We start from the raw sequence: 13,071 nt of genomic DNA, 5'->3' as shown, positions 1-13,071 counted from the left end.
GAATGAGCCAGTCCAGTGCAGGACAGAATGAGTCAGTCCAGTGCCGGACAGAATGAGCCAGTCCAGTGCCGGACAGAATGAGTCAGTCCAGTGCCGGACAGAATGAGTCAGTCCAGTGCCGGACAGAATGAGCCAGTCCAGTGCCGGACAGAATGAGCCAGTCCAGTGCCGGACAGAATGAGCCAGTCCAGTGCCGGACAGAATGAGCCAGTCCAGTGCCGGACAGAATGAGCCAGTCCAGTGCCGGACAGAATGAGCCAGTCCAGTGCCGGACAGAATGAGCCAGTCCAGTGTCGGACAGAATGAGCCTGTCCAGTGCCGGACAGAATGAGCCAGTCCAGTGCCGGACAGAATGAGCCAGTCCAGTGCCGGACAGAATGAGCCAGTCCAGTGCAGGACAGAATGAGCCAGTCCAGTGTAGGGTAGAATGAGCCAGTCCAGTGCCAGACAGAATGAGCCAGTCCAGTGCAGGACAGAATGAACCAATCCAATGCAGGACAGAATGAGCCAGTCCAGTGCCGGACAGAATGAGCCAGTCCAGTGCCGGACAGAATGAGCCAGTCCAGTGCCGGACAGAATGAGCCAGTCCAGTGCCGGACAGAATGAGCCAGTCCAGTGCAGGACAGAATGAGCCAGTCCAGTGCAGGACAGAATGAGCCAGTCCAGTGCCGGACAGAATGAGCCAGTCCAGTGCCGGACAGAATGAGCCAGTCCAGTGCCGGACAGAATGAGCCAGTCCAGTGCCGGACAGAATGAGCCAGTCCAGTGCCGGACAGAATGAGCCAGTCCAGTGCCGGACAGAATGAGCCAGTCCAGTGCCGGACAGAATGAGCCAGTCCAGTGCCGGATAGATAGAGCCAGTCCAGTGCAGGACAGAATGAGCCAGTCCAGTGCCGGACAGAATGAGCCAGTCCAGTGCCGGACAGAATGAGCCAGTCCAGTGCCGGACAGAATGAGCCAGTCCAGTGCCGGACAGAATGAGCCAGTCCAGTGCCGGACAGAATGAGCCAGTCCAGTGCCGGACAGAATGAGCCAGTCCAGTGCAGGTCAGAATGAGCCAGTCCAGTGCCGGACAGAATGAGCCAGTCCAGTGCCGGACAGAATGAGCCAGTCCAGTGCCGGACAGAATGAGCCAGTCCAGTGTCGGACAGAATGAGCCAGTCCAGTGCTGGACAGAATGAGCCAGTCCAGTGCAGGACAGAATGAGCCAGTCCAGTGCCGGTCAGAATGAGTCAGTCCAGTGCAGGACAGAATGAGTCAGTCCAGTGCAGGACAGAATGAGCCAGTCCAGTGCCGGACAGAATGAGTCAGTCCAGTGCAGGACAGAATGAGCCAGTCCAGTGCCGGACAGAATGAGTCAGTCCAGTGCAGGACAGAATGAGCCAGTCCAGTGCAGGACAGAATGAGCCAGTCCAGTGGAGGACAGAATGAGCCAGTCCAGTGCCGGACAGAATGAGCCAGTCCAGTGCAGGACAGAATGAGCCAGTCCAGTGCCGGACAGAATGAGTCAGTCCAGTGCAGGACAGAATGAGTCAGTCCAGTGCAGGACAGAATGAGCCAGTCCAGTGCCGGACAGAATGAGCCAGTCCAGTGCCGGACAGAATGAGCCAGTCCAGTGCAGGACAGAATGAGCCAGTCCAGTGCCGGACAGAATGAGCTAGTCCAGTGCAGGACAGAATGAGCCAGTCCAGTGCCGGACAGAATGAGCCAGTCCAGTGCAGGACAGAATGAGTCAGTCCAGTGCAGGACAGAATGAGCCAGTCCAGTGCCAGACAGAATGAGCCAGTCCAGTGCCGGACAGAATGAGCCAGTCCAGTGCCGGACAGAATGAGCCAGTCCAGTGCCGGACAGAATGAGCCAGTCCAGTGCAGGACAGAATGATTCAGTCCAGTGCCGGACAGAATGAGCCAGTCCAGTGCAGGACAGAATGAGCCAGTGCAGTGCCGGACAGAATGAGTCAGTCCAGTGCCGGACAGAATGAGTCAGTCCAGTGCCGGACAGAATGAGCCAGTCCAGTGCCGGACAGAATGAGCCAGTCCAGTGCCGGACAGAATGAGTCAGTCCAGTGCCGGACAGAATGAGCCAGTCCAGTGCCGGACAGAATGAGCCAGTCCAGTGTCGGACAGAATGAGTGAGTCCAGTGCCGGACAGAATGAGTCAGTCCAGTGCCGGACAGAATGAGCCAGTCCAGTGCAGGACAGAATGAGTGAGTCCAGTGCCGGACAGAATGAGTCAGTCCAGTGCCGGACAGAATGAGCCAGTCAAGTGCCGGTCAGAATGAGTCAGTCCAGTGCCGGACAGAATGAGTCAGTCCAGTGCCGGACAGAATGAGCCAGTCCAGTGCAGGACAGAATGAGTCAGTCCAGTGCCGGACAGAATGAGTCAGTCCAGTGCCGGACAGAATGAGCCAGTCCAGTGCCGGACAGAATGAGCCAGTCCAGTGCCGGACAGAATGAGTCAGTCCAGTGCCGGACAGAATGAGTCAGTCCAGTGCCGGACAGAATGAGCCAGTCCAGTGCCGGACAGAATGAGCCAGTCCAGTGCCGGACAGAATGAGCCAGTCCAGTGCCGGACAGAATGAGCCAGTCCAGTGCCGGACAGAATGAGCCAGTCCAGTGCAGGACAGAATGAGCCAGTCCAGTGCCGGACAGAATGAGCCAGTCCAGTGTAGGGTAGAATGAGCCAGTCCAGTGCCAGACAGAATGAGCCAGTCCAGTGCAGGACAGAATGAACCAATCCAATGCAGGACAGAATGAGTCAGTCCAGTGCCGGACAGAATGAGCCAGTCCAGTGCCGGACAGAATGAGCCAGTCCAGTGCCGGACAGAATGAGTCAGTCCAGTGCCGGACAGAATGAGCCAGTCCAGTGCAGGACAGAATGAGTCAGTCCAGTGCCGGACAGAATGAGCCAGTCCAGTGCCGGACAGAATGAACCAGTCCAGTGCCGGACAGAATGAGTCAGTCCAGTGCCGGACAGAATGAGTCAGTCCAGTGCCGGACAGAATGAGCCAGTCCAGTGCCGGACAGAATGAGCCAGTCCAGTGCCGGACAGAATGAGCCAGTCCAGTGCCGGACAGAATGAGTCAGTCCAGTGCCGGACAGAATGAGCCAGTCCAGTGCCGGACAGAATGAGCCAGTCCAGTGCCGGACAGAATGAGCCAGTCCAGTGCCGGACAGAATGAGCCAGTCCAGTGCCGGACAGAATGAGCCAGTCCAGTGCCGGACAGAATGAGCCAGTCCAGTGCAGGACAGAATGAGCCAGTCCAGTGCCAGACAGAATGAGCCAGTCCAGTGCAGGACAGAATGAGCCAGTCCAGTGCCGGACAGAATGAGCCAGTCCAGTGCCGGACAGAATGAGCCAGTCCAGTGCCGGACAGAATGAGCCAGTCCAGTGTAGGGTAGAATGAGCCAGTCCAGTGCCGGACAGAATGAGCCAGTCCAGTGCCGGACAGAATGAGCCAGTCCAGTGCCGGACAGAATGAGCCAGTCCAGTGCCGGATAGATAGAGCCAGTCCAGTGCAGGACAGAATGAGCCAGTCCAGTGCCGGACAGAATGAGCCAGTCCAGTGCAGGACAGAATGAGCCAGTCCAGTGCCGGACAGAATGAGCCAGTCCAGTGCCGGACAGAATGAGCCAGTCCAGTGCCGGACAGAATGAGCCAGTCCAGTGCCGGACAGAATGAGCCAGTCCAGTGCAGGTCAGAATGAGCCAGTCCAGTGCCGGACAGAATGAGCCAGTCCAGTGCCGGACAGAATGAGCCAGTCCAGTGCCGGACAGAATGAGCCAGTCCAGTGTCGGACAGAATGAGCCAGTCCAGTGCTGGACAGAATGAGCCAGTCCAGTGCAGGACAGAATGAGCCAGTCCAGTGCCGGACAGAATGAGTCAGTCCAGTGCAGGACAGAATGAGTCAGTCCAGTGCAGGACAGAATGAGCCAGTCCAGTGCCGGACAGAATGAGTCAGTCCAGTGCAGGACAGAATGAGCCAGTCCAGTGCAGGACAGAATGAGCCAGTCCAGTGGAGGACAGAATGAGCCAGTCCAGTGCCGGACAGAATGAGCCAGTCCAGTGCAGGACAGAATGAGCCAGTCCAGTGCCGGACAGAATGAGTCAGTCCAGTGCAGGACAGAATGAGTCAGTCCAGTGCAGGACAGAATGAGCCAGTCCAGTGCCGGACAGAATGAGCCAGTCCAGTGCCGGACAGAATGAGCCAGTCCAGTGCAGGACAGAATGAGCCAGTCCAGTGCCGGACAGAATGAGCTAGTCCAGTGCAGGACAGAATGAGCCAGTCCAGTGCCGGACAGAATGAGCCAGTCCAGTGCAGGACAGAATGAGTCAGTCCAGTGCAGGACAGAATGAGCCAGTCCAGTGCCAGATAGAATGAGCCAGTCCAGTGCCGGACAGAATGAGCCAGTCCAGTGCCGGACAGAATGAGCCAGTCCAGTGCCGGACAGAATGAGCCAGTCCAGTGCAGGACAGAATGATTCAGTCCAGTGCCGGACAGAATGAGCCAGTCCAGTGCTGGACAGAATGAGCCAGTCCAGTGTCGGACAGAATGAGCCAGTCCAGTGCAGGACAGAATGATTCAGTCCAGTGCCGGACAGAATGAGCCAGTCCAGTGCCGGACAGAATGAGCCAGTCCAGTGCAGGAGCAAATCTTTCTCAACAAGGTGCCCACGCTGCCATTCTGCACATTTCAGAGCCACGGTCAGTTTCGAGAGTTAACTTCTTTACTTCCTCGCACAAAACCAAAGAGGTTATTGCTGTGAATTCGCCTGAGTGGAATGTCCAGTGAGTGGAGTGTCCACTGGGTCCAAGTCCAATATCAGTGACTCTGTCACCAGAGACTTGAAGGGACTTTCTGTAGGCCAGCCTGACAACGATGGTGTTCAGCATGTGACCAGCTGTACGTGGCCAGCTGCACGTGACCAGCTGCATGTGACCAGCTGCACGTGACCAGCTGCACGTGGCCAGCTGCACGTGACCAGCTGCACGTGAGCAGCTGCACGTGACCAGCTGCACATGACCAGCTCTACGTGACCAGCTGCATGTGAGCAGCTGCACGTGACCAGCTGCATGTGACCAGCTGCACGTGACCAGCTGCACGTGACCAGCTGCAGCCATTATATCAGACCAGCAACGGTCCGTTTTGAAAAACAGGATTTAAACAAGAAAATACGGAAAGACAGATTTTTAAGATTTTCTTGCTTCATGCATTGGCATGGCAATTTAATAATAACAATAATCTTTATTGACACAAGTAGGCTTACATTAACACTGCAATAAAGTTACTGTGAAAAGCCCCGCGTCGTCACATTCCGGCACCTGTTTGGGTACACAGAGGGAGAATTCAGAACGTCCAAATTAGATAGCTTTTTTTCTATACCTTTTCTTCATAAAAGCATCAATTACATAATCGTAGGTAAAATTTTGTAAAGACTCACTTTCAATCATCAATATTGCTGAACTTGTGAAATGTTCCTGACTCAGCGCACTTCTCAAATAATGTGTAACTCTTTTGGGGGGTACATGGTGCCAGGGACCTGGGTACAAATCCGGCCTCGGGTCACTGTCTGTGTGGAGTCTGCACGTTCTCCCCCGTGTCTGCGTGGGTTTCCTCCGGGTGCTCCGGTTTCCTCCCGCAGTCCAAAGATGTGCAGGTTAGGTGGATTGGCCATGATAAATTGTCCTTTAGTGTCCAAAAAAAAAATGTGTAGCTTAGGTTAAAGAGTTATTGGGATAAGGTGGGGAGTGGACCTGGGTAGGGTGCTCTTTCAGAGGGTTGGTGCAGACCCAATGGGCTGAATGGCCTCCTTCTGCACTGCTGGGATTCTATGATTGATTTTTTTTTTAATTTAGAGGATCCAATTCATTTTTTCCAATTAAGGGGTAATTTCGCGTGGCCAATCCACCTACCCTGCACATCTTGGGGTTGTGGGGGCGAGACCCACGTAGACACAGGGAGAATGTGCAAACTCCACACGGAGAGTGACCCGGGGCTGGGATCGAACCTGGGACCTCAGCACCGTGAGGCAGCAGTGCTAACCACTGCGCCACCGTGTTGCCCTGGATTCTATGATTCTAAGCAGAAAAGAACATTCACCGGCAGCATATGTGACAGATTTTGTTTAAATTATTTTCAGAATGGTTTCCACATTTGCTTAGTTTTCCTGCAAACCACAAGTCTGTACAAATCAGCTGGTGATCTCAAAGCACAGAGCTCATCATTATCGATAAAATTAATGAATTGTTTCACTTCATCTTCAAAAATATGTGTGTCTATGTCCTCCTGGTAGAATGCACTTAATTTCTTACAGAAGTGGTTTTAGCATTTTCATCTGAAAATTGTGCTGAAAAGAAGGAAAAATAAAGTTTTCTTCAGAGATTCACTTCTAATAACAATAATAATACTCACTTATTGTCACAAGTGCCTGTTCGGGGAGGCCGGTATGGGAATTGAACCCGCGCTGCTGGCATTGTTGTGCATTATAAGCCAGCTGTTTAGCCCCCTGTGCTAAACCAGCCCTCTGCAGTTGCACCATTATTGTGTCAAAAATAACATTGACAGTCTCAACAATGATCTTCTCTTTCCCTTTTAAAGTGATTTTATTGTCCCTAGTTTCATTGAAAAATAACTTCCTGTGTTTTGTACACTTCACATCATCAGAGGGACCTATGTTTTTTGTTATTAGTACCTCTGCTTCCACCGAGCTAAAGTCATTTTGAACTTCCATGCCAAAACTTTTAACTGAGTATAACAATTGTGCAACAATCAATAAAAGTTGAATCAACAATTCGCAGCAATATGCTGACGGCATTATTTCTTTGAAGTAGACGGTTCCACAAAACAGTAAAAACAGCAATATCATACTTTTCAAACTTCTCTGCTAAGGATTCTGCTTCAGCTTTCACACAAAGCTTTTTTGAATTTGACGTAGCTAAGTCTAATAAAATTTCCTTTATATGAACAAAGTTCATTTTCAAAGTCAAAACAGCACCTGCACGAGCACATTTTTTTGACCGTCATTTTCCTTTTGCCTGCACGAAACACGAATACAACATATTCCACCGATGCATGGAAACCAAAATGAAAAGTAAGCGTTTTGAACAAGTCAAAAAAATGTACAGCTCCCTCACAGGATTCAGCAGCAGCTGAGGAATTTAAGGAATGGCTGGAATATGGGATGCTGAATGCACAGGGGTTTCATTGTTCAATCTTGCTTGTAGACCTGAATATTTTCCTGCCATATTTGTGGCATTATCTTTTTTTAAAATAAATGTTTTATTAAAGTTTTTCCAATGAGCGTTTTTACATAACAAAAATAGGAATACAAATAGTAATAAAAAATAACAATAAACATAGCCCAAAGCTTACAGTGAAGCTACTTACACAACAGAATTTAAAAAAATTAAAAAACTGAACAAGGTGGGTTTTGTCTCCATGCCCAACTCACATTATATCAACAGTACCCCCACCTGAACCCCCCCCTCCCCCCCAGGATGCTGCTGCTGCTGACACTTACTGCTCCCCTAGAAAGTCAAGGAAAGGTTGCCACCGCCGGGAGAACCCCATCAAGGACCCTCTCAAGGCGAACTTTATTCGCTCCAGGCTGAGGAACCCCGCCATGTCGCTAACCCAGGTCTCCACACTCAGGGGTTTCGAGTCCCTCCACATTAACAGAATCCGTCTCCGGGCTACCAGGGAGGCAAAGGCCAGAACCTCGGCCTCTTTCGCTTCCTGCACTCCCGGATCCTCCGATACCCCAAATATCGCTACTGTTGGACTCGCCTTCACCCGAGCGTCCAAAACCCTAGACATCACCCTTGCAAACCCCTGCCAGAATCCTTTAAGCGCCGGGCATGTCCAAAACATATGGGCATGGTTCGCCGGACTCCCTGCACATCTCAGGCACCTGTCCTCCACCCCAAAAAACCTACTCATTCTTGCCGCCGTTATATGTGCCCGATGCACCACCTTAAACTGGATTAATCCGAGCCTGGCACATGATGAGGAGTTCACCCTGCCCAGGGCATCGGCCCACAGGCCCTCATCCAGCTCCTCGCCCAGCTCCTCCTCCCACTTGCCCTTCAACTCCCCCACTGTGGCTTCCTCCACCTCCTGCAGCTCCTGACATATGTCCGACACCTTCCCCTCCCCTACCCAGATGCCACCCTATCCTGGATCCTACGCGGGGGCAGCCGCGGGAATGTCCCCACCTGTTTTCTAAGGAAGTCCCGAACCCGAAGGTACCTGAATGCATTCCCCGGGGGCAGGCCGAACCTCTCCTCCAGCACCTCCATGCTGGGGAAAACCCCGTCTATAAACAGGTCTCACATCCTCCTAATACCTGCCCTATATTTGTGGCATTATCGAAGCTCTGCCCACGACAGTTTTTGAGGTCCAAATCTAAATTTGCAATGACTTCCAAAACTGTTGTCGCCAGACTCTCAGATGTGTGGGAATGTAGCTGGACAAGACAAAGACATCGCTCCACAACTTCACTAATGTTAATTGGTCCACATAACTCACATCTAGTGTTGAATCAACTATTACGGAACAGTATTTAGTATCTTTTACTTCATTAGTGAATTGGTTTCTGATCTGTTCTGCTATTATAGTGATGATATCATTGTAGGTCCTGTGCATTAAAAAGTTGGTCTTCCCTGAGCCACAATATTGATAACTTTTCAAATGCTCTTTAAGAAGCTCATCAAATTCACCTCAACACTTTCCTTCAATAAGAACAATCCTTTGCAAACTGAGCTGATAACGCAGAATCAATTCTTCCAGATAGGTTATCTTTGAACGAACGCACACACAGCCTTAATATGAGCTTTGGAAGTTTCATGATCAGCCATTTCTCTTCCAACATTTCTCCAGTTAAAGTACCCATTGACAAATGCTTCTTTCCCTTTACTGGGGTCACAGAGTAATTTGCAAACGTAACAGTCGACTGCCTTAAAGGTTTCTGAAATTAAAAAAAACAACCAATTTCTAATTTCTGTCATTCCATTTCTCTTCACCCTTGGAAAATGGGACCTCTGAAGAGTTTTAACCTTCCCAACCTCAAACTCCTCTTCTCAAAAGTTCCATATTACCTAACATTCTCTGGTTCATTTAGTACAAAATATTCTACCATGCCCAGTGGAACAGATTTTGGCCATAAGGCAATGTCTTCAGGGCAGGTTCCTTCCCTCACTTCAACAGAAGAAATATCTTGGAGCTCCATTGCCATTTTAGATTCCACTTGTCCAACTTTCTCAGGCGAAGTGGTTTCTCCAGAAATCGGCAAGACTAAGTCATCAGACGATTCACCCATACTTTTGGTGGATGAGGATAAATGTGCAGTTTGTGCACTGTTCAATACTTCAAACTTTTAAAAGTAAAATTACAAACTGTCTTTTCCCCCAGCTTCGTCCTCTTGCCTCACCTTCAATTTTCTATATTTGTGACTGCCACATTGATAGTGTTGCTCCGTATGGACTGACCTTCCTTCATTTTCGTGATCATGAATTTTCGGAAAGAGGGGATTTTTTCCCCCTCAGCCCAGGGGGTTGACGCGCCCCTGCTCCCATCGACCTCGCCTTGCTGCTGACTCAGGCTGCCTGGCTACGGCCTTGCTTGCACAGGCCTCCTCTGCCCTGGCCTGGGGGTAGAGTCGTTGCGCTACCTCCCTCGACGACTGGCACCTCGCCTCACTCAGCAACCTCTCCTCACTGCTGGTCATGGCCCGCACGGCTCAGCCCTGGGTCGAGATCGAGAAACCTGCCCGCTTTCTTTTCAAATATACTGGAGATCTCACATGAGAGGGGCTGGTTTAGCACAGTGGGCTAAACAGCTGGCTTGTAATGCAGAACAATGCCAGCAGCGCGGGTTCAATTCCCGTACCAGCCTCCCCGAACAGGCACTGGAATGTGGCGACTAGGGGCTTTTCACAGTAACTTCATTCAAGCCTACTTGTGACAATATGCTATTATTATTATCTTTGCTGTGACTGCTGTCTCTCTCTCCCTCCGATTCACCTCAACGACTATGGATAGGTGTTTTCCCACTCTCAGGGGACTTGCCCAATCAGAGTCCGATGTCTCTCTGCATTGCCTGTTGATAGGCTCATTGAACCCACCAGTAAATGCAGAGCTGCCAACTCCGACTGGTGCCCAAGAGATGCCCACAGACATCGGTGAGAACAGACCCCCTCCCTCATTGGTCGGGGCGCGGTGCCTCGACACGGTGTGTTTCATTTCACTGCAATTGTGTAGGGCATTGGTGAGGCCACACCTGGAGTCCTTATCTGAGGAAGGATGTTCTTGCTGTGGAGGGAGTGGAGCGAAGGTTTACCCGGCTGATTCCTGGGATGGCGGGACTGTCATTGAGGAGAGACTAAGTTGGTTAGAATTAGATTCATTGGAGTTTAGAAGAGTGAGAGGGGATCTCATAGAAACTTTCAAAATTCTAACAGGATTGGACAGGGTGGATTCAGAGAGAATGTTCCCGATGGTGGGGGAGTCCAGAACTAGGGGCCATAGTTTGAGGATAAGGGGTAAACCTTTTAGAACTGAGGTGAGGAGAAATCTCTTCACCCAGAGAGCAGTGAATCTGTGGAATTCTCTACCACAGAAAGTAGTTGAGGCCAAAATGTTGTGTAATTTCAAGGAGGAATTAGATATAGCTCTTGGGCTAAAGGGATCAAGGGATATGGGGGGAAGGCGGGATCAGGGTACTGAACTTGATGATCAGCCATGATCATAATGAGGAGGAGCAGACTCGAAGGGCCGAAAGGCCTCCTCCTGAAAGTCAGCCCCTACACTCCCCAACCCCAGGAGCAATACTGATCCAACTCAGTGACACAGGAGGGGCCCAGCAGCCTCTAGGAGGTGCTGTCCATGAAGACCAGCTCGGCATGAACAAGGAGGCAGGAATTGGTCTGCCCTGGCAGGCTGGTGAAGAGCGCATCAGGAGCATCGCAGCACTATGGCGGATAGGTTTTGCATGTTGCACTCACCTCAAAGTCTTTGGCAAAGCGAGGGCCACCTTGTGAATGCCACTCATTGGCAATTGGGTTTGTCGCTGATGTAATTTCCTGCTGGTGTGATTGAAAGATCAAAAGGCCTGACGGGATGCTGGCAAATGCCAATGCATTCACACCGCCTGCCAGCGAGATGACCGACCCGCTATTAACCCACCACCGGGAGAATTGCCACGCGAGTTTACGCCTGTGAGTTCCAACTTTTTGGCTCTCACCAGATTCTCCGAGCCCACCCACCACTAAAGCCGCCGCGAGTGGGGTGGGAGAATTCGGCCCAATGCTCCTTTGCAGCTCTTCATGAGATGGTGAGCTGGACAAGCGACATTCGATGACCCTGGGAGCAGCAGCGGTTTTGGAGCGGGCGAACCGGTGAGGTTCTGTGGAAAGTTACTAAAAATCCAGCAAAACTGGATGCATGAAAGTAACTGTACATCCAGCAGCTGACTGATAATCTAGCTTGTAGCTGGTTTCTCTCCAGTCGAGTTCTATCCTTGCCTGATTGAAACACCAATATAGCACATGGTGTTGAGGCAGTATTACTAAATTGTTACCTAAAAATTGACACATTCTGGATTTGAAATTTTCCTTCATTTTGGCTTTGAGGCTGGTTAAAAAAGTTTAAAAACCTGCATTACTATTCCATGATGGGCAGGCAATTTCCCAGGGACACCAACCAATCTATAAACTGGCCCCAGTTTAACACTAATTGGATAATTGTACTCGGGCAGTTAATGCAAATTAAAGGGAAGTAGTAGGTGGGAACGAAAATGATTACATTTATGCAACACCTTACCACGAGCATCAACAGTCCTTCACACACGAATGGCTTTTCAAGTGGTGACTGCTTAGATTTAGGCAAATTGATCAGTTGTTTCCACATCAGCCGGGAAAAGCAAGAATGGCCAGCTAAAGGAAACTAAAACGTCCTCACACAAGAAAGGCAGAGAGAGCCTTAGCTGCACAGAATTAACAGTGCAGAAGGAGGCTATTCGGCCCATCGCATCTGCACCGGACCTTGGAAAGAGCACCCCACTTAAGCCCACACCTGTCCCTCTGTCCCTGTAACCCAACCTAACCTTTTGGACACTAAGGGTCAATTTGGCACAGCCAATTGACCTAACCTGCACAACTTTGGACTGTGGGAGGAAACCGGAGCACCCGGAGGAAACCCACGCAGACACGGGGAGAACGTGCAGACTCCACACAGCCACTCAAGGTCAAGATCGAACCCGGGTCCCTGGTGCTGTGAGGCAGCAGTGCTAACCACTGTTCCACCGTGCCTCCCACCAGTTTAACACCTAATCTAAAGAAAGACCCCGACAATAATATCGACACAAATCCTTAAACGGTGCACAAAGTTTGCACTCAGGGTGAACTGCAGAGAGGTGACTGGAAGTTGCAGTAAAGGACAGGCTGGGCTGGTTTCCACAGGAGGGGGTGACTTGATTGAAGTACAGAAGATCCTGAGCGGTCTCCACAAGGTGGACATGGAAAGGATGTTTCCTCTAGTAGGCGAGTCCAGAACTAGGCATAGTTTCAAAGTTAGGGGGTTGCCCTTTTAGGACAGACATGAGGAAAATCTTTCTCTCTCAGAGGATTGTGTGACTTTGGAACTCTCCGCCTCAGAAGGTGGAGGAGGCCGGGGTCACTGAATATTTTAAGGTGGAGGTTTTAGGCAAGGGGATGAATGGTCCTCAGGATTAATGGGAATGTAGAATTAGAAACACAAACAGAAGATTAACCACAATCTTAATGAACGGCAGAGCAGGCCCGAGGGGCCGAATGGCCTACTTGCTCCTATTTTGTAAGTTGGTAGGTAAAGGGGGCATTATATTCGCTGGAAGAAAAGTTGTTTTTGATTACCGTGTTCCAAAAGCTGGGCGATAGGCCATTGGCCTGAAATGTAAATTTGATTTCTCTGTTTAGCGATGCACGTTTCCAGCACTTTTTCTTATGTCTGAAGGATTAAGTCGAGGTTACAGGCTGAGCTGGCCAGTATAGACAGTGGATGTGAGTCACTGGATCAAGTAAAGGACTAATACCCAGG

This window comes from Scyliorhinus torazame, chromosome 27, assembly GCF_047496885.1.
Source record: "Scyliorhinus torazame isolate Kashiwa2021f chromosome 27, sScyTor2.1, whole genome shotgun sequence".
NCBI lineage: Eukaryota > Metazoa > Chordata > Chondrichthyes > Carcharhiniformes > Scyliorhinidae > Scyliorhinus > Scyliorhinus torazame.
Note: the sequence above shows the minus strand (reverse complement) of the source record.